Consider the following 25,108-nt stretch of genomic DNA (forward strand, 5'->3'; position numbering starts at 1 on the left):
TTCCACATTCCATTGTATTCCATTCCACATTTCATTCCACATTCCATTCCACATTCCGTTACACATTCCATTCCATTCCATTCCACATTCCATTCACTTGCATTCCACATTTCATTACATTCCATTGCATTCCACTCCACATTCCATTCCATTTCATTCCACATTCCGTTCCCTTTAATCCACATTCCATTGCTCATTCCATTCCCTTCCATGCCACGTTCCATACCATTCTATTCCACATTCAATTCCACATTCAATTCCATTCCATTCCACATTCCATTCCCTTCCATTCCGTATTCCATTCCATTCCATTCCATTCCATTCCACGTTCAATTCCATTCCATTCCACATTGCATTCCATTCCATTCCACGTTCCATTCCATTCCACAATCAATTCCAGATTCCGCTCAGTTCCATTCCACATTCCTTTGCATTGCATTACACATTCCATTTCATTTCACATTCCTTTACATTCCATTCTGTTGCACATTCCATTCCATTGCATTCCACATTCCATTCCACATTATATTTCACATTCCATTCCATTCTATTTCTGATTCCATTCCATTCCATTACGTTCCACATTCTGTTCCATTTCATTCCATTCCACATTCCATTCCACATTCCACAATCCATTCCACATTCCATTCCATTCGATTCCACATTCCAATCCATTCCATTCCACATTCCATTCCATTCCATTCCATATTCCATTCCATTCCATTCAATTCCATTCCATTCAACTTTCCCTTGCATTGCATTCCACCTTCCAGTGCATTCCATAGCATATTCCATTCTATTCCATTCCACATTCCATTCGCGTCCACCTCACATTTCTTTACATTCCATTCCATTCCATATTCCACTCCATTCCCTTCCAGTTCACATTCCAATTTCAGTTCCTTTCCATTCCATTCCACATTCCAATACATTCCATTGCGCATTCCATTCCATTCCATTCAACCTTACCTTCTGTTCGACTTCTCGTTGCATTCCATTCCATTTCATTCCGCATTCCATTCCATTCCATTTCATATAGCACTCCATTCAATTCCATTCCACATTCCAGTATATTTCACATTCCACATTTCATTCCATTCCACATTCCAATCCATTCCATTCCATTCCACATTCCTTTCCTTTCCACTGAAATCCAGAATCCATTCCATTCCACTCCACATTCCATTCCATTCCATTTCACATTCCATTCCACATTCCATTCCATTCAATTCCACATTCCATTCCATTCTATTTCACATTCCGTTCCACATTCCATTCCATTCTATTACACATTTCATTACATTCAACTTCATAATCCATTTAATTTGATTCCACATTCCATTCCACTTTCCATTCCATTCCATTCTATTCACATTCCGTTCCATTCACATTCCATTCTATTCACATTCCATTCCTTTCCACTAGATAATCCATTCCACATTCCGTTCTATTCCATTACATATTCCATTGAATTGTATTCCACATTCCATTCCATTCCATTCCAAATTCCTTTCCACATTCCATTCCATTCAATTCCACATTCTTTTCCATTCCATTCGAAACAATTCCGTTGCAGTCCACATTCCATTAGATTCCATTCCACTTTCCATTCCACGTTACCTTCCATTCCGTTCCATATTACATTTCTTTCCATTCCATTCCATTCCACATTCCATTCCATTCCATTCCATTCCACATTCCATTCCATTCCATTCCTTTCCATTCCATATTCCATTCTACTCCATTCCACATTCCATTCCATTCTATTCCATTCCATTCCACATTGCATTCCATTCCATTCCATTCCACATTCCATTCCATTGCATTCCACATTGTATTTAACATTCCATGCCATTCCATGGTCAATTTCACATTCAATTTCATTCCATTCCACATTCCATTCCATTCCATTCCATTCGATTCCATTCCATTCCTTTCCATTTCACATTCCATTCCATTCCCTTCCATTACACACTCGATTTCACTACATTACACATTCCAGTCCACATTCCATTCCATTCCACATTCCATTCCACATTTCATTCCATTCCACTCCACATTCCATTCCACATTCCAAAACATTTTATTCTACATTCCATTCTATTCCAGTCCATATTCCTTTCTATTCCATTCCATTACACATTCCATTCCATTGCATTGAACTTTCCTTTCAATTCCATTCCATTGCATCCCACATTCTATTCCATTTCATTACACATTCCATTCTATTCCATTCCTTTTAACATTCCATACCATTCCATTCCACATTCCATTCCATTCCATTCCCCATTCCTTTCTATTCCATTCCACATTCAGTTCCACATTCCATTCCATTCCAATCCACATACCATTCCACCTATCATCCACTTTCCATTCTACATTCCACTCCATTCCATTCCACATTCCATTCCATTACATTCCAATTTCCATTTCACCTTCCATTCCACTGCATTCCAATTTCTATTCCATTCCACGTTCCGTTTCATTCTATTCCACATTCCATTCTGCATTCCATTCCATTCCTTTACACATTCCATTCCCTTCCATTCCGTATTCCATTCAATTCCCTTCCATTATATTCCATATTCCATTCCATTCTCTTCCATTCCACATTCCATTCCATTCCATTCTACATTCCATTCCATTCCATTCCGTTCTATTCCACTTTGCATTCCGATCCATTCTACATTACATTGCATTCGATTTCACATTCCATTCCCTCCCAGTCCACATTCCATTCCATTCCATTCCATTCCACATTGCATTCCATTCCATTCTACATTCCATTGCATTCCATTGTTCGTTCAATTCCACATTTCATTCCATTCCATTCCATTCAACATTGCATTCCATTCCATTCCGCATTTCATTCCACATTCCATTCTATTCCATTCCACATAACATTCCATTCCATTCCATATTCCCTTCCATTCCATTTCACATTTCATTCCGTTCCATTTCATTCCGCATTTCATTCAATTCCATTCCAAATTCCACTCCATTCCATTCCACATTCCATTCCATTCCATTTCACATTGCACTCCATTCCATTGCATTCCACATTCCATTCCATTCCGTTCCAAATTCCATTACATTACATTCGATTCCATTCCACATTACATTCCACATTCCATTCCCTTCCATCCCACATTCTATTCCACATTCCATTCCATTCCATTCCACATTCCTTTCCTTTCCATTGCATTCCACATTCTATTCCATTCCATTCCACATTCCAATCTATTCCACATTCCACATTCCATTCCATTCCACATTCCATTCCATTCCATTGCATTCCATATTCCCTTCCTTTCCATTGCATTCCATATTCCATTCCTTTCCATTCCACATTCCATTCTATTCCACATTCCACATTCCATTGCTTTCCACATTCCATTCCTTTCCATTCCATGTTCCATTCCTTTCCATTGCATTCCACATTCCATTCCATTCTATTCCACATTCTCTTCTATTCCATTCCACATTCCATTCAATTGTATTCCATTCAACATTCCATTCCTTTCCAATCCACATTCCATTCCATTCCATTCCACAATAAATTCCACATTCCATTCCATTCCTTTCCACGTTCCACTTCACTACCATTCCACTCCATTCCACGTTCCATTCCATTCCACGTTCCATTCCATTCTATTCCAAATTCTATTCCACAGTCCATTCCATTCCATTCCACATTACATTCCCTTCCATTCCATATTCCGTTCCATTCCATTCCTTTCCCTTCCATATTGCTTTCCATTCCATTCCTTTCCACATTCCATTCCATTCCAATCAGCAATCCATTCCATTCCACATTCAATTCCACAATCCACTCTGTCTCCATTCCACATTCAATTCCCTTCAATTCCACATTCCATTCCATTCCATTCCACATTCCATTCAATTCCATTCTATTCCATTCCGCACTCCATTCCACATTCCAGTTCACATTCCATTCTATTACATTCCATTACACATTCCATTCCGAATTTCATTCCAAAAGTTTCCACATTCCATTTTGCATTCCATTCTGTTCGATTCCACAGTACATTATATTTCATTACACATTCCATTCCATTCCATTCCATTCCAAATTCCATTGCATTCCATTCCATTCCATTCCATTGCAATTTCCTTTCCATTCCATTCCAAATTTCAGTGTATTTCATTGCACATTCCATTCTGTTCCATTCCATTCCACATTCGATTACATTCCATTCCGTTCCATTCCAATTTCCATTCCATTCCATTCCGAATATCATTGCATTCCATTCCACATTACATTGCATTCGTTTTCACATTGCATTCCCTTCCATTCCACATTCCATTGCATTCCGTTCCATTCCATATTCCATCCCATTTCATTCCAAATTCCATTCCCTTCCATTCCACATTCCATTCCATTCCATTCCATTCCACATTCCATTCCATTTAATTCCGTTCCATTCCACTTGTCATTCCATTCCATTCCACATTAAATTGCATTCCATTCCACATTCCATTGCATTCCATTTCGCTTTCCATTCCCTTCCATACCACATTCCATTGCATTCCATTCGATTCCACATTCCATCCCATTCCATTCCAAATTGCATTCCCTTCCATTCCACATTACATTCCAGTCCATTCCATTCCACATTTCATTCCATTCCATTCTATATTCCATTACATTCCATTCTTCATTCAATTCCACATTCTATTCCATTCCATTCCATTCCATTCAACTTTGCATTCCATTCCATTCTGCATTCCATTCTATTCCATTTCACATTCCATTCCATTCCAATCCATGTTCCCTTCCATTCTATTTCATATTGAATTCCATTCCATTTACTTCCGCATTTAATTCCATTCAACTCCGCATTCCATTCCATTCCATTCCATATTGCATTCCATTCCATTTCATATTGCACTCCATTCCATTCCATTCCACATTCCATTCCACATTCTGTTCTACATTCCATTCCATTCCATTCCAAATTCCATTCCATTCCATTCCACGTTCCATTCCATTCCATTTCACATTGCACACCGTTCCATTCCATTCCACGTTCCATTCCATTCCATTTCACTTTGCACTCCATTCCATTCCATTCCACGTTCCATTCCATTCCATTTCACATTGCACTCCATTCCATTCCATTCCGCCTTCCATTCCATTCCATTCCACATTCCATTCCATTCCATTCCACATTCCATTCCTTTCCATTGCATTCCACATTCCATTAGATTCCATTCCACATTCCATTCTATTCCACATTCCACATTGCATTCCACTCAACATTCCATTCCATTCCATTGCATTCCACAATACAATCATTTCCATTGCATTCCATATTCCATTCCATTCCATTCCACATTCCATTCTATTCCACATTCCACATTTCAATCCATTCCACATTCCATTCCAATCCATTACACATTTCATTCCACATTGCATTCCATTCCATTCCACGTTCCATTCCTATCCACTGCATTCGGCATTACATTGCATTCCATTCCATTCCAGATTCCATTCTATTCCACATTCCATATTCCATTCCATTACACATTCCATTCCATTCCATTGCATTCGACATTCCATTCCTTTCTATTGCATTCAACATTCCTTTCCATTCCATTCCACATTCCATTATATTCCACATTCCACATTCCATTCCATTCCACATTCCATTCCATTCCATTCCATTCCACATTCCATTCCATTCCATTTCGCATTCCATTCCATTCCATTGCATTCCTCATTCCATTCCTTTCAGTTTGACATTGCTTTCCATTCCATTCCATTCTATATTCCATACAATTTCATCCCACGTTCCATTCCATTCCATTCCACATTCCATTCCATTCCATTCCAGCTTGCATTCCATTTCAATCCATTCCATATTCCATTCCATATTCCATTGCTTTCCATTCCACATTCCATTCCATTCCTTTCCACATTCCATTCCCTTCCTTTCGACATTCCATTTCATTCCATTCCATTCCACATTCAATTCTATTCCAGTCTGCATTCCCTTCCTATCCATTAGACATTGATTTCCATTCCATTCAACTACATATACCATTCCATTCCATATTCCATTATATTCCATTCCAAATTTCATTACATTCAATTCCATTCCATTCCACATTCCATTCCATTCCATTCCACATTCCATTCCATTCCACACCACATTCTATTCCATTCCATTCCACATTACATTCCATTCTACTGCATATTCCATTCCACATTCCATTCCACTCTATTCCACCTTCCATTTCAAATTCCGTTTCACCTTCCATTCCACATTCCATTCCATTCCATGCTACATTCCATTCCCTTCCATTCCATTCCACATTACATTCCACGTTCCATTACATTCCATTCCAAGTTCCATTCCATTACTTTCCACCATCCTTTCTACATTCCATCCCATTCCATTCCACGTTCCCTTCCTCATTCCATTCCACGTTACATTCCATTGCGTTCTGCATTCCATTCCACATTCCATTCCACGTTCCCTTCCTCATTCCATTCCATATTCCATTGCATTCTTTTCCATTCCACATTACATTCCATTCCTTTCCACATTTCATTCCCTTCAATTCCACTTTCCTTCCATTCCATTCCATTACACATTCCATTCCATTCCATTACACATTCCATTCCACTCCATTCCACATTCCATTCCATTCCATTTGACATTGATTTCCATTCCATTCATTTCCTTATTACATTCCTTTCCATATTCCGTTATATTCCATTCCAAATTCCATTCCATTCCACTCCATTCCATTCCACATTCCATTCCATTCCATTCCAAATTCCATTACATTCGATTCCACATTCCATTCCTTTCCACGTTCGAAACTCCATTCCATTCCACATTCCATTCCATTCCACACCACATTTCATTCCATTGCATTCCACATTTCATTGCACTCTATTCCATATTTCATTCTACATTCCATTCCACTTTACATTCCATTCCATTCCACATCCCATTCCCTTCCATTCCACATTCCATTCCCTTCCATTCCACTTTCCATTCCATTCCACATTTCATTCATTCCATTCCACATTCCTTTCCATATTCCATTCCATTCTATTGCACGTTCCATTACACATTCCATTCCACATTCCATTCTATTCCATTCCATTTCATGTTCTTTTCCACCTTCCTTTCCACATTTCTTTCCATTCCATTCCACATTCCATTCCATTCCTTTTCACGTTCCCTTCCTCATTCCATTCCATTTTGCATTCCATTCCATTCCACATTCCTTTCCACATTCCATTGTACGTTCAATTCTTTTCCATTAAACATTCCATTCCACATTCCATTCCATTCCTTTCCACATTCAATTCCATTCCCCATTCCATTATATATTCCATTCCATTCCTTTCAACATTCCATTGCACATTCCATTCCGTTCCATTCCACATTCCATTCCATTACCTTCCACATTCCAATACATTCCATTATATTCCACATTGCATTCGATTCCATTCCAGTCCATGCCACATACAATTCCATTCCATTCCACATTCCATTCCCTTCCATTCAACATTCCATTCCTTTCCATTGCATTCCACATTCCATTCCATTCCATTCCATTCCATTCCATATTCCATTCTATTCCATTGCAAACCACATTCCATTCCATTCCATTCCACATTCCATTCTATTCCATATTCCACATTCCATTCCATTCCACATTCCATTCCACTCCATTCCATTACACATTCCATTCCACATTCCATTGCATTCCATTCCACATTCCATTGCATTTCCCATTCCATTCCATTCCATTACATTTCACTTTCCATTCCATTCCATTCCATCATTACATTCCATTCCTCCTTGCAATCCATTCTGTTCCACATACCATTCCACATTCCATTCCATTCCATTCCATTCCACAGTCCTTTCCATTCCATTCTTTTCCACATTCCATTCCATTCGATTGCATTCCACATTCCATTCCAAGTTCCATTCCACTCCATTAATCGTTCCATTCCATTCTTCTTTCCATTCCATTGCATTCCACGTTCCATTCCATTTCCTTCCACATTCCATTCCGTTCCACATTCCATTCCATTCAATTCCACCTTCCATTCCACATTCCATTCCAGTCCATTCTTCATTCCATTCCATTCCATTGCACATTCCATTCCTTTCCATTGTAAATTCCATTCCACATAGCATTCCATTCCATTCCACGTTCAATTCCATGTTCCATTCCATTCCATTTCACATTCCTTTCCAACCCTTTTCACATTCCATTCCACATTCCTTTCCATTCCATTCCACATTCTATTCCACATTCCATTCCACATTCCGCTCAAATGAGTTCCAATTTCCATTCCACATTCCATTCCATTGCATTCCTTTCCATTGCATTCCACATTCCAATCCATTCCATTCCATTCCAGTTTCCATTCCATTCCTTTCCACATTCAATTCCACATTTCATTCTATTCCATTCTACGTTCCATTCCACATTCCATTCCATACCATTTCACATTACTTTCCTTTCCACATTCCATTCCATTCCATTGCACATTCCATTCTATTCCATACCACATTCAATTCCACATTCCTTTCCATTTTGTTCCACTTTCCATTCCACTCCATTCCATTCGAAATTCTATTCCATTCTATTCCAGGTTCCATTCCACATTCCATTCCATCCCACATTCCATTCCATTCCATTCCACCTTCAATTCTATTTCCATTTCACATTCCATTCCATTCCATTCCACATTCCATTCCATTCCATTGCACATTCCATTCTATTCCACATTCCATTCGATTCAATTCCGCATTTCATTCCTCATTCCATTATATTACTTTCCAGGTTGCATTCCACTTTCCATTCCATTGTACTCCACATTCCTCTCCAAATTCCATTACACGTTCCATTTCACATTCCATTACACATTCCATTCCATTCCGCATTCCATTCCATTTCATTCCACCTTGCATTCCACATTCCATTCCGCATTCCTTTCCACATTCGAGTCCATTCCTGTCCTCATTGCATTCCACTGCATACCACATTTCTTCCCATTCCATTCCACTTTACATCCCATTCCACATTCCATTCCACATTCCTATTTGATTCCATTCCACGATACATTCCACATTACTTTCCTTTCCATTCCACATTGCATTACCTTCCATTCCACATTCCATTCAACATTACTATTCGATTCCTATCCACAATACATTCCACATTACTTTCCTTTCCATTCCGCGTTGCATTCCTTTCCATTCCACATTCCACTCCAACACTAACTACATTCCATTCCATGACATTCCATTCCACCTTGCATTCCATTCCATTCCACATTCCATTCCATTCCATTCCACTTTCTATTCCACATTCCATTCCTTTCCATTCCACTCCATTCCACTTTCCATTCCACATTGCATTCTATAACATTCTTTACATTCCATTACATTCCACATTCCATTCCATTCCCTTCCACATTTCCTTCCATTCCATTGCACATTCCATTCCATTCCATTCCACATTCCATTCCACATTCCTTTCCAGTCCATTCCACGTTCCATTCCACATTCCATTCCACTCGATTCCACATACCATTCTAATCCATATCACATTCCATTCCACATTCCATTCCACATTTCAACCCATTGCTTTCCATTCCATTCCATTTTCCATTCCACATTCCATTCCACATTCCATTCTGTTCCATTGCATTTCATTCAACGTTCCATTCCATATTCCATTCCAAATTCCACTCCGTTAAATTCCATTCCATTCCACTTTCCATTCCACTCCATTCCAGTTTCCATTCCATTCCATTCCACGTTCCATTCCATTCCATGGTCCATTACATTCCACTTTATGTTCCATTCCTTTCCCTTCCTCTTTCCATTCCATATTCCATTGCATTCCATTCCACATTCCATTCTATTTACATTTCACATTCCAAACTACTTCCACTTCTCATTCCATTCCATACCATTGCACATTCAATTCCATTCCACAGTCCATTCCATTCCATTCCACATTCCATTCCACATTCCATTGCATCCCATTCCACGTTGCATTTCGTTCCATTGCAACATTCCATTCCATTCCACTTTCCACTTCATTCCATTACATTCCATTTCATTCCATTCCATATTCCATACCATTCCATTCCATTCCATTCCACATTCCCTTACATTCCATTCCATTCCACTTTCCATTCCATTCCATTTCATTCCACATTCCATTCCATTCTATTCCGTTCCACTTTCCATTCCACATTCAATTCCATTCCACCACATTCCATTCCACTTTCCATCTTGTTCCATTCCATTCCACATTCCATTCCATTCCATTCCACATTCCATTCCTGTCAATTCCAAATTCCACTCCACATTCCATTCCATTCCATTCCACGTTCCACTCCACATTCCATTCCACTTTCCATTCCATTCCATTCCGCATTCCATTCCACATTCCATTCCATTCCATTCCACCTTCCATTCCATGCCATTCCACTTTCCATTGCATTCCAATCCACTTTCCATTCCATTCCACGTTCCATTCCATTCCATTCCACGATCCATTCCATGTTGCATTCCGCATTACATTCCATGTTCTATTCCATGTTCCATTCCATTTCATTCCTCGTTCCGTTCCTCATTCCATTCCACATTCCTTTGCATTCCTTTCCAAATTCCATTCCACGTTCCATTCCACTCCATTCCACATTGTATTCCATTCGGCATTCCATTCCATTCCACGTTGCATTCTTTTCCACGTTGCATTCCATTCCACGTTGCATTCCATTCCACGTTCCTTTCCATGTTCCGTTCCATGTTCCATTCCATGTTCCATTCCATGTTCCATTGCATTCTATTCCAAGTTACATTCGTCTTTCCATTCCTTGTTCCATTCCATTCCATTCCACATTCCATTCCAGATACCATTCCACATTCCATTCCATATTCCATTCCATATTCCATTCAATTCCATTCCACATTCCATTCCACATTCTTTCCATTCCATTCCTATCCACATTCCTTTCCATTCCATTCAATTCAATTCCACTTTCCCTTCTATTCCATTCAACTTCCCATTCCATATTCCATTCCACGATCCATTCCACTTTCCATACTACGTTGCATTCCACATTCCATTCAACTTTCCGTTCTATGTTCCGTTCCATTCCATTCCATTCCTCATTCCATTCCACATAACATTCCATTCCAGTCCATTCCATTTTCCATTCTATTCCATTCTACTTTCCATACCATTCCATTCCACATTGCTTTCCATTCCATTCCATTCCATTCCAAATTCCATTCCATTCCACATTCCATTCCATGCCATTTCATTCCACATTCCATTGCTTTCCTTTTCAAATTCCGTTCCTTTTCATTCCACTTTAGATTCCATTCAGTTCCACAATCCAATTCATTCCATTCCACTTTCCATTCCATTCCATTCCACGTTCCATTCCACATTCCATTCCACATTCTATTCCACTTTCCATTCCACATTCCATTCCAGGTTCCGTTCCAATTTCCATTCCACATTCCATTACACGTTCCTTTCCATGCTCCTTTCCATGTTCCATTCCATTCCATTCCTTTCCAAATTCCATTCCACATAGCATTCCATTACATTCCATTCCAGATTCCATTCCATTCAATTCCACGTTCCCCTCCATTCCATTCCACATTCCACTGCATTCCACTTTGCATTTCACATTCAATTCCATTCCATTCCACATTCAATTCCATTCCACATTCCTTTCCACATTCCATTCCACATTCCATTCCATTCCTTGCGAAATTCCATTCCACATTCTATTCCGTTCGATTCCACATTCCATTCCATTTGATTCCACGTTGCATTCCATTCCATATTCCATTCAATTACATTCCACATTCCATTCCATTCCGTTGCATTCCACCTTCCTTTCCATTCCATTCACTTCCATTCGAAATTTCATTCCATTCCATTCCATTCCACATTCCATTAGATTCCATTCCACATTCCATTCCATTCCATTCCATATTCCATTCCACATTCCTTTCCATTCCATTCCACATTCCATTAAATTCCATTCAACATTCCATGCCATTCGATTCCATTCCATTCCACATTCCCTTCCATACTCCATTCCATTCCATTCCACTTTCCATTCCACATTGCATTCCATTCTATTCCATATTCCATTCCATTCCATTCCACATTACATTCCATTCCCTTCCACATTCCATTCCACATTGCATTCAATTCCATTCCACATTCTGTTCCATTCAATTCCATTTATTTTCACATTCCATTCCCTTCCATTCCACATTCCAGTCCACATTCTATTCCATTCAATTACACATTCCATTCAATTCTATTCCACTTTCCATTCCATTCCACATTCCATTCCATTCCATTCCATTCCACATTCCATTCCATTCCATTCCACATTCCATTCCATTCCATTCCAGATTCCATTCCATTCCACATTCTATTCCACATTCCATTCCACCTTCCATTCTGTTCCATTCCACATTCCATTCCATTCCATTCCACATTCCATTCCATTCCACATTCCATTCCATATTCTATTTCACATTTCATTCCATTCCTTTCCATTCCACCTTCCTTTCGAGATTCCCTTCCAAATTCCATTCCACATTCCATTCCATTGCATTCCTTTCCACATTGCATTCCGCAATCGCTTCCATTCCATTCCATTCAATTCCATTCCCCTCCACATTCCATTCCATTCCACATTCCATTCCATTCTATTCCTTTCCACTTTCCATTCCACATTGAATTCCATTCCATTCCACCGCATTCCATTCCACATTCCATCTTGTTCCATTCCATTCCAAATTCCATTCCATTCCATTCCACTTTCCATTCCAGCCAATTCCAAATTCCACTCCACATTCCATTCCATTCCATTCCACGTTCCATTCCATATTCCATTCCACTTTCTACTCCATTCCATTCCACATTCCATTCCACTTTCCATTCCTTTCCATTCCACCTTCCATTCCATTCCACTTTGCATTGCATTCCTATCCATTCCATTCCACATTCCATTCCACGTTCCAATCCACTCCATTCCACTTTCTATACCATTCCATTCAAAGTTCCATTCCTTTCCATGCCACATTCCTTTCTACATTCCATTCAATTTCATTCCATTCCACATTCCATTCCTTTCCATTCCATTGCACATTGCATTCCACTCCATTCCACATTTAATTCCATTCCATTTCACATTCCATTCCACATTCCACTACCTTCCATTCCACATTCCATTCTATATTCCATTCCACATTCCATTTCATTCCATTCGTTTCCTTTCCACGTTCCACTCCATATTCCATTCCGCTTTCAATTCCATTCCATTCCATTCATTTCCTTTCCACTTTTCATTCCACGTTCCATTCCTTTCCATTCCACATTGCATTCCATTCCATTCCACTTTGAATTCCACTTTCCATTCCATTCCACATTGCATTTCACATTCCAATCCTTTACATACCACATTACAATCCACATTCCATTCCATTCCATTCCACGTTGCATTCCCGTCCACTTTGCATTCCATTCCGTTCCATTCCATTCCACATTCCATTCCACGTTCCATTCCACTCCATTCCACTTTCCATACAATTCGATTCCACGTTCCATTCCATGCCATTCCACTTTCCATTGCATTCCAATCCACTTTCCATTCCATTCCACGTTCCATTCCATTCCATTCCACGATCCATTCCATGTTGCATTCTGCATTACATTCCACGTTCTAGTCCATGTTCCATTCCATTTCATTCCTCTTTCCGTTCCTCATTCCATTCCACATTCGTTTCCATTCCTTTAGAAATTCCATTCCACATTCCATTCGACTCCATTCCACATCCTATTCCATTCGGCATTCCACTCCATTACACGTTGCATTCCATTCCACGTTGCATTCCATTCCACGTTCCTTTCCATGTTCCGTTCCTTGTTCCATTCCATGTTCCATTGCATTCCATTCCACGTTACATTCGTCGTTCCATTCCATTTTCCATTCCATTCCATTCCACATTCCATTCCAGATACCGTTCCACATTCCAATCCATATTCCATTCCACATTCCATTCAATTCCATTCCACATTCCATTCCACATTCTTTCCATTCCATTCCTATCCACACTCCTTTCCATTCAATTCAATTCAATTCCACTTTCCCTTCTATTCCATTCATCTTCCCTTTCCATGTTCCATTCCACGATCCATTCCACTTTCCATTCTACGTTGCATTCCACATTCCATTCAACTTTCCCTTCTATGTTCCATTCCATTCCATTCCATTCCTCTTTCCATTCCACATAACATTCCATTCCACTCCATTCCACATTCCATTCTATTCCATTCTACTTTCCATACCATTCCATTCCATTCCACATTGCATTCCATTCCATTCTATTCCATTCCACATTCCATTCCATTCCACATTCCATTCCATGCCATTTCATTCCACATTCCATTCCATTCCTTTCCACATTCCATTCCTTTTCATTCCACTTTCCATTCCATTCAATTCCACATTCCAATCCATTCCATTCCACTTTCCGTTCCATTCCATTCCAAGTTCCATTCCATATTCCAGTCCACCTTCCATTACACTTTCCATTCCACATTCCATTTCAGGTTCCGTTCCACATTCCATTCCACATTCCATTACACGTTCCTTTCCACGTTCCTTTGCAAGTTCCATTCCATTCCATTCCTTTCCAAATTCCATTCCACATAGCATTCCATTACATTCGATTCCACATTCCATTCCATTCAATTTCACGTTCCATTCCATTCCTTTCCACATTAAACTGCATTCCACTTAGCATTCCATATTCCATTCCATTCCATTCCACATTCAATTCCATTCCACATTCCTTTCCACATTCCATTCCACATTCCATTCCGTTCCTTGAGAAATTCCATTCAACATTCTATTCCGTGCGATTCCACATTCCATTCCATTTGATTCCAAGTTGCATTCCATTCCATATTCCATTCAATTACATTCCAAATTCCATTCCATTCCGTTGCATTCCACCTTCCTTTCCATTCCATTCCATTCCATTCGAAATTCCATTCCATTCCATTCTACATTCCATTAGATTCCATTCCACATTCCATTCCATTCCCTTCCATATTCCATTCCACATTCCTTTCCATTCCATCCCACATTCCATTAAATTCCATTCCACATTCCATGCCATTCAATTCCATTCCATTCCACATTCCCTTCCATACTCCATTCCATTCCATTCCACTTTCCATTCCACAGTCCATTCCATTCTATGCCACATTCCATTCCATTCCACATTACATTCCATTCCCTTCCAGATTCCATTCCACGTTGCATTCAATTCCATTCCACATTCTATTCCATTCTATTCCATTTATTTCCACATTCCATTCCCTTCCATTCCACATTCCAGTCCACATTCTATTCCATTCTATTACACATTCCATTCCATTCTATTTAACTTTCCATTCCTTTCCACTCCATTCCACTCCACATTCCATTCCATTCCATTCCATTCCATTCCATTCCACGTTCCATTCCATTCCATTCCACATTCCATTCCATTCCACATTCTATTCCACATTCGATTCCACATTCCATTCCATTCCATTCAACATTCCACTCCATTCCATTCCACTTACCATTCCATTCCACATTCCATTCCATATTCTATTTCACATTGCATTCCATTCCTTTCCATTCCACATTCCTTTCGAGATTCCCTTCCAAATTCCATTCCACGTTCCATTCCATTCCATTCCATTCCGTTCCACATTGCATTCCGCAATCGCTTCCATTCCATTCCATTCAATTCCATTCCCCTCCACATTCCATTCCATTCCACATTCCATTTCATTCCATTCCACATTCCCTTCCAATACATTCCATTCCATTCTATTCCACATTCCCTTCCACATTCCACTCCACATTCCATTCCATTCCGTTTCATTACACGTTCCATTCTACATTCCATTAAACTTTCCATTCCGTTCCATTCCACGTTCCTTTCGACATTCCATTCCCTTCCATTCCACTTTCCATTTCACAATCCATTCCACATTCCATTCCTTTCCATTCCATTAGATTCCACGTTCCATTCCACATTCCTTTCCACATTCCATTCCATTCCGTTTCACGTTCCTTTCAACATTGCATTCTATTCCATTTCACAATCAATTCCATTCCAATCCACATTCCATTCCATTAAATTCCACATTCCATTTACCATTCCCTTCCATTCCATTGCATTCCACATTCCATTCCCCATTTCAATCCATTCCATTCAACGTTCCATTTCACATTTCATTCCATTCCATTCCACATTCCATTCCATTCAATTCCACATTGTATTTTATTTCCATTTCACTTTCCATTCTATTTCCATTTCACATTCCTTTCCATTCCACACTCCATTCCACATTCCATTCCATTACATTCCATTCCACGTTACATTCCACATTCCATTCCATTCCATTCCACATTCAATTCCATTCCCTTCCACATTCCATTCCACTCCATTCCTTTCCATTTCATTCCACATTCCATTTCAGTCCGTTCCAATCGTCATTCCATTCCATTCCATTTCACATTCCATTCCATTCCACATTCCATTGCATTCGATTCCACATTCCATTCCATTCCATTCTACAATCCATTCCATTACATACAACATTCCATTTCATTCCATTCCGTTCCACATTCCATTCCATTCCATTCCATTCCATTGCATTCCATATTCCACATTCTATGTTCCATTCCGTATTGCATTCCCCATTCCATTCCATTCCATTCCACATTCCATTCCATTCCAATCCACTTCCATTCCATTCCATTCAACATTCCATTCCATTCCATTCCACTTTCCATTCCATTCCATTCAACATTCCATTCCATTCCATTCCATTCCATTGCATTCCACATCGCATTCCATTTCATTCTATTACACATTCGATTCCATTCCACATTCTATTTCACATTCCTTTCCATTCCATTCCGGGTTCCATTCCACATTCAATGCCTTTCCATTCCACATTCCAATCCATACCATTCCACAATACATTCTATTACATTTTCACTTTCCATTCCTTTCTATTCCACATTGCATTCCATTCAATTCCACATTGCATTCCATTCCATTCCACATTCCATTTCATTCCACATTCCATTTATTCCATTCCTTTCTATTCCACATTCCATTCCATTCGATTCCACATGCCATTCCCATCCATTCCACATTGCATACCGCAATGCATTCCATTCCATTCCACTTTCCATTCCGCACTGCTTTGCACATTCCTTTCCATTCCACATTCCATTACACATTCCACTCCCCATTCGATTCCATTCCATTCCACATTCCATTCCATTCCATTCCATTCCATTGCATTCAACATTCCAATCCATTCCATTGTATTCCACGTTCCATTCCATTCTAATCCATTCCACATTGCATTCCATTTCATTCCATATTCCATTCCATTACATTTCACATTCCATTCCATTCCATTCCATTGCATTCCACATTCCATTGCATTCCACATTCCATTCCATTGCATTCCATTCCATTCCAAATTCCATTCGGTTCCATACCACATTCCATTCCATTCCATTCCACATTCCAGTCCATTCAATTCCATTCCATTCCACATTCCATTCCACATTCCATTCCATTCCCCATTCCATTCCACTCTATTCCACACTCAATTCCATTTCATTCCACATTCCGTTCCATTCCATTCCACATTCCATTGCATTCCATTCCACATTCCATTCCATTCCATTTGACATTCCATTTTGCTCCATTCCGCATTCCATTCCATTACATTACGTTTGACTTTCCACTCCATTCCATTCCACATTTCTTTCCATTCGATTCCATTTCATTCCATATTCCATTCCATTCCATTCCACATTGCATTCCATTCCACATTCCATTCCATTCGATTCCATTCTATTCCACATTTTGTTGCATATTCCATTCAATTTCATTCCACATTCCATTCCATTCCATTCCATTCCATGTTCCATTGCATCCAACTCCATTCCATTCCATATTTCATTTCATTGCATTCCATTCCATTCCACATTCCATTGCATGCAACTCCATTCCATTCCACATTTCGTTTCATTAAATTCCATTCCACAATCTTTCCATTCCATTCAACATTCCGTTCCAATCCATTCAACATTCCATTCCGTTTCGCATTCCATTCCACATTCCATTCCATTCCATTAAATATTGCATTCCAGATTCCATTCCACATTGCATTCCGTTCCATTCCATTCAATTGCATTCCTTTCCACATTCTATTTCATTAAATATTCCATTCCATTCCATTCCACATTCCATTCAATTCCACGTTCCTTTCCACATTCCATTCCACATTCCATTCTGTTCCATTCCATTCCATTACACTTTCCATTCCACATTTCATAATACATTCCATTCCATTCCATTCCACATACCATTCCATATTCCATTCCACATTCCATTCCATTGCATTCCACACTCCATTCCACTCCATTCCATTATATTCCCTTCCACTTTCCATTCCTGTCCATTCCATTAGTCATTCCATTCCATTCAATTGCATTCCAAATTCCTTTCCATTCCATTACATATTCCATTCCACTTTCCATTCCATTCCATTCAATGTTAGATTTCACATTCCATTCCATTGCATTCCATTCCATTCCACATTCCATTGTTTTTAAATTTCACATTCCATTCTATTTCCATTTCACGTTCCATTCTATTTCCATTTCACATTCCATTCCATTCCTCTTTCCATTCCACATTCCATTCCTCGTTCCATTCCACATTCCATTCCATTCCATTCCCCATTCCAATCCATTCCATTTCACATTCCTTTCCATTCCATTCCATTCCTTTGCATTCCACATTCCATTTCAGTCCATTCCGTTCGACATGCAGTCCATTCCATTCCGCTTTCCATTCCATTCCATTCCACATTCCATTTCTTTCTATTGCACATTCCATTCCATTCCATTTCTTTCCATTTCACATTCCATTTAATTCGTTTCCACATTCCATTCCATTCCATTCCACAATCATTCCATTCCATTCCAGTTTCAATTACATTCCATTCCATTCCACGTTCCATTCCAAATTGAATTCCACATTCCCTTCCTTTCCATTCCATTTCATTCCATGTTCCATTCCTCATTCCATTCCACATTCCATTTTGTACCATTCCATTCCATTCGAAGTTCCATTCCACATTCCATGGCACATTCTATTCCATTCCATTCCATTCCTATCCACATTCCATTCAATTACATTCAATTACAGTCAACATTCCATTCCATTTCATTCAACATTGCACTCCACATTCCATTTCATGTTCCATTCCTTGTTCCACTCCACGTTCCCTTCCACGTTCTGTTGCATTCCACATTCCATTCCACATTCCATACCATTCCATTCCACATTCAGTTACATTCCATTCCGTTCCACTTTCCTTTCCACATTCCATTCCACATTCCATTCCATTCCATTCAATTGCATTCCACATTCCATTACATTCCGTTCAACATTCCATTCCACATTCCATTCCATGTTTCATTCCACGTTCCATTCCATTATCCGTTCCACATTCCATTCCACTTTCAATTCCATTCCAAATTCCACTCCATTCCATTCCATTCCACATTCCATTCTATTCTACATTCCATTCCACTTTCCATTCCATTCCATTCCACTTTCCATTCCACATGAAATTCCATTCCATTTCTATCCACATTCCTTTATATTCCATTCAATTCCATTCCACTTTCCATTCCATTCTATTCCATATTCCAATCCACATTCCATTCCACGTTTCATTCCACTTTCCATTCCACGTTCCATTCCACATTCCATTCCACGTTTCATTCCATGTTCTCCTCTATGTTCCGTTTCACGTTCCGTTGCATTCCACATTCCATTCCATTCCATTCCACTTTCCATTCCACATTCCATTCCATTCCATTCCACGTTCCAGTAGATTCCATTTCATATTCCATTGCATTCCACATTCCTTTCCATTCCTTTCGAAATTCCATTCAACATTCCATTCCCATCAATTCCACATTCCATTCCATTCGATTCCACGTTGCATTCCATTCCATATTCCATTCAATTACATTCAACATTCCTTTCCATTCCATTCAATTGCATTCCACCTTACTTTCCACTCCATTCAATTCCATTCCAAATTCCATTCCTTTCCATTCCACATTCTATTAGATTCCATTCCACATTCCATTCATTCCATTACACATTCCATTCCATATTCCCTTCCATTCCATACCACATTTCATTCAATTGCATTCCACATTCCATTCCATTCCATTTCACATTCCATTCCATTCCATTCCACATTCCATTCCATTCCCTTCCACATTCCATTCCATTCCATTCCACATTCAATTCCATTCGATTCCATTTAATTCCCCATTCCATTCCCTTCCATTCCACATTCCAATCCACATTCCATTCCGTTGTATTACACATTCCATTCCATTCAATTCCACTTTCCATTCCATTCAACTCCATTCCCTTGCATATTCAATTCCATTCCATTCCATTCCACATTCCATTCCATTCCATTCCAAATTCCATTCCATTCCATTCCACATTCCATTCCTTTCCACATTCCATTCCACATTCCATTCCACATTTCATTCCATTCCATTCCTTTCCACTTTCCATTCGAGATTCCCTTCCAAATTCCATTAATCTTTCCATTCCATTCCACATTCCATTCCACATTCCATTCCATTCCATTCCACGTTCCATTCCTCATTCCATTCCACATTCCATTCTTTCCATTCCACATTCCATTCCGCATTCTATTCCACATTCCAAGAGATTACATTCCAGATTCAATTCCGCATTAGATTCCACTTTCCATTCCACATTCCGTTCCATTCCATTCCACATTCTATTCCACATTGCATTCCATTCCATTCCACATTCCATTTAATATTCCATTACAGATTCCATTCCATTCCATTCCACATTCCATTACATTCCATTCCACATTACATTCCATTTCATTCAATGTTACATTCCACATTCCATTCCTTTCTATTGCATTCCATTTCATTGTAAATTCCATTCCATTTCATTTCACATTCCATTCCATTCCATTCCACATTCCATTCGAAATTCAATTCCATTCCATTCCATTCCACGTTCCATTCCACATGCCATTCCGTTCCATTCCATTCCACATTTCATTCCATTCTATTCCACGTTGCATTCCACATTCCATTCCACACTTCATTTTTTTCCATTCCATTCCATTCCACGTTCGATTCCACATTTCATTCCACATTCCATTCCATTCCATTCCACATTCCATTCCATTTCTTTCCACATTCCATTCCATTCCATTGCATTCCACATTCCATTCCACTCCATTGCATTCGACATTCCATTCAATTCCACATTTCATTCTTTCCATTCCACATTCCATACCACATTCCACTCCATTTCATTCCACGTTCCATTCCACATTCCATTCCTTTCCATTCGACATTCCATTCCATTTCCTTCCATATCCCATTCTATTTGCATTTCACATTGCATTCTGTTTCCACATCACATACCTTTCCATTCCATTCCACATTCCATTCAATTCCATTCCATTCCATTCCACATTCCATTCCATTCCATTCCATTCCATTCCTCATTCCTTTCCATTCCATTATATTCCATTCCACATTCCATTACTTTCCATTACATTCCACAGTCCATTCCATTACATTCCACTTTCCTTTCCATTCCATTCCACTCCACATTAATCTCCATTCCATTCCACATTCCATTCCATTCGATTTCAATTCCATTCCATTCCACATTCCATTCCATTCCATTCCACTTTTCATTCCATTCCATTTCACATTGCACTCCATTCCATTTCACATTGCATACCATTCCATTGCACATTCTGTTCCAATCCACTATCCATTCCATTCCTTTAGTTTCCATTACACATTCCATTCCATAGGATTCCTTTCCACCTTCCATTCCATTCCAATTCTAATTCCATTCCTTTCCATTCCATTCCACAGTCCATTCCATTCCATTTCCCATTCCATTCCTTTCCATTCCATTCCACAGTCCATTCCATTCCTTTCCACATTCCATTCTTCTCCACTTTCCTTTCCTTTCCACGTTCCATTCCATTCCACTTTCCATTCCATTCCACTTTCCATTCCATTCCACTTTCCATTCCATTCCATTTGTTTCCATTACACGTTCCATTCCATACCACTCCTTTCCACATTTCATTCCATTCCATTCCACATTCCATTCTATTCCATTCCATTCCACGTTCCATTCCAAATTCTCTTCCACATTCCTTTTCATTCCACATTCCATTCCATTGCATTCCAATACACTCTTTTCCATTCTTCGTTCCATTCCACATTCCTTTCCATATTCCATTCCAATCCACATTCCATTCTATTCCATTCCATTGCATTCCACACTGCATTCCATTCCATTGCATTCCACATGCCATTCCATTCCATTCCGCATTCCTTTCCATTCCATTCCGCATTGCATTGCATTCCATTCCACATTCCATTCCATTCCATTTCATTGCATTCCACATTCCATTCCTTTGTATTCAACATGCCTTTCGCATACATTTCACATTGCAATCCACATTCGATTCCTTTCCATTCCACTTTCCATTCCACATTCCATTCCCCATTCCATTCCATTCCATTCCACATTAAATTCCATTCTGTTCCATTCCACTGCATTTCACGTTCAATTCCATTCCATTCTTTTCCACATTCCATTGCATTCCTTTCCACATTCCATTCCATTCCCTTCCTCATTCCATTCAACATTCCACTCCATTCCATTCAACATTTCATTCCACATTCCATTACATTACATTCCATTGCATTCCACATTCCATTCCAATCCATTCCTTTCAACATTCCATTCCAATTCATGCCCCATTCCATTCCATTCCATTCCATTCCACAATCCATTCCACATTCCATTCCATTCCTTTCCACGTTCCATTCCACATTCTATTGCGCATTCCATTACATTCCATTCCACATTCCCTTCCATTGGATTCTATTCCATAGCATTCCACAATTCCATTCCACTCCATTCCATTCGACATTCCATAACATTCCATTCCAGTTTCCATTCCTTTCCATTCCACTTTCCATTCCACATTCCATTCCATTCCATTGCACGTTGCATTCCATATTCCATTCCATTCCTTTCCACATTCCATTCCATTCCATTCCCCATTCCATTACATTCCATTCCACTTTCCATTCTCTTTCAATTTCACATTCCATTAGATTTCCTTTCACATGCTATTCCATTACATTCCACATTCCATTCCATTCCTTTCCACATTCCATTCCTTTCCATTCCTTTCCATTCCATTCCACATTGCATTCCATTCCATTCCATTTCATTCAATTCCATTCCACAATCCATTCCACATTCCATTCCACTCCATTCGATGTTCCATTCTATTACATTCCCTTCCATTGCACCTTCCATACCACATTCCATTCCATTCCATTCCATTCCACAATCCATTCTGTTCCATTCCATTCCACATTCCATTCCACTTTCCATTCCATTCCGTTCCAATTTCTATTCAATTCCATTCCATTCCATGCCACATTCCATTCCAGATTACATTCAACATTGCATTCCACATTCCATTCCATTCTATTCCATTCCATTCCATTCTATTCCATTCTAGATTCCATTCCATTCCATATTCAATTCCATTCCATTCCATTACATTCTATTCCACATTCCTTTCCACTTTCCATTCCACATTACATTCCACATTCCATTCCGTTCCACATTCCTTTCCAAATCCCATTGCTTTCCATTCCACATTCAATTCCACATAACTTTTCATTCTATTCCACATACCATTCCACATTCCATTCCATTGAATTCCACATTCCATTTCATTGCATTTCACATTGCATTCCACATTCCATTACATTCCATTCCACATTCCGTTCCATTAAATTCCACTCCGCATTCCATTCCATTCCCTTCCACATTCCATTCCATTACATTGCACATTCCATTCCGTTCCACTCCATTCCATTCCATTCCATTCCAACTTCCTTTCCATTCCATTCCACGTTCCCTTCCATTCCGTTCCACATTCCGTTCCATATTGTATTCCGCATTCCATTCCTCATTCCAATCCCTAAACTTCCACACTCCATTCCATACTATAACTGATTCCATTCCACATTCCCTTCCACTTTCCATTGCACGATCCATTCCACGTTCCATTCTACGTTCCATTCCACGTCCCATTCCATTCCATTCCACATTCCATTCGACATTCCATTCCATTCCATTCAACTTTCCATACCATTCCATTCCTTTCAATTCCATTCCATTCCATTTCACATTCCATTCCACATTCCATTCCATTCCTTTCCACAATCCATTCCATTCCAACCCACTTTCCATTCCATTGCTTTCCACGTTTCCATTCCACGTTCCATTGCATTCCATTCCAAGTTCCATTTCGAATTCCATCCCACGTTGCATTCCATTCCTTTCCATTCCACTTTCAATTCCATTCCATTCCACATTTCATTCCACTCCATTCCATTCCACATTCCATTCCAGATTCCCTACAACTTTCCTTTGCGCATTGCATTCCATTTCATTCCACTTTCCATTACATTCCATTTCACATTCTATTCCGTTCCATTCCATTCCACATTTCATTCCATTCCATTCCACATTCCATTCCGTTCCATTCCATTACACATTCCATTCCATTGCATTCCACATTCCATTTCACATTCCTTTCCAATCCATTTCACATTGCACTCCATTCCATTCCACTTTCCAATGCATTGCATTCCATTCCATTCCATTCCATTCCGTATTACATTCCATTACTTTCCACATTCCATTCCGTTCCATTCCTCATTCCATTCCATTCCATTACACATTCCGTTTCAAATTCCATTCCACATTCCATTCCATTCCACATTCTATTCCACATTTCATTCGAAATT

This window comes from Pongo pygmaeus, chromosome 12 (assembly GCF_028885625.2).
Source record: "Pongo pygmaeus isolate AG05252 chromosome 12, NHGRI_mPonPyg2-v2.0_pri, whole genome shotgun sequence".
Lineage (NCBI taxonomy): Eukaryota > Metazoa > Chordata > Mammalia > Primates > Hominidae > Pongo > Pongo pygmaeus.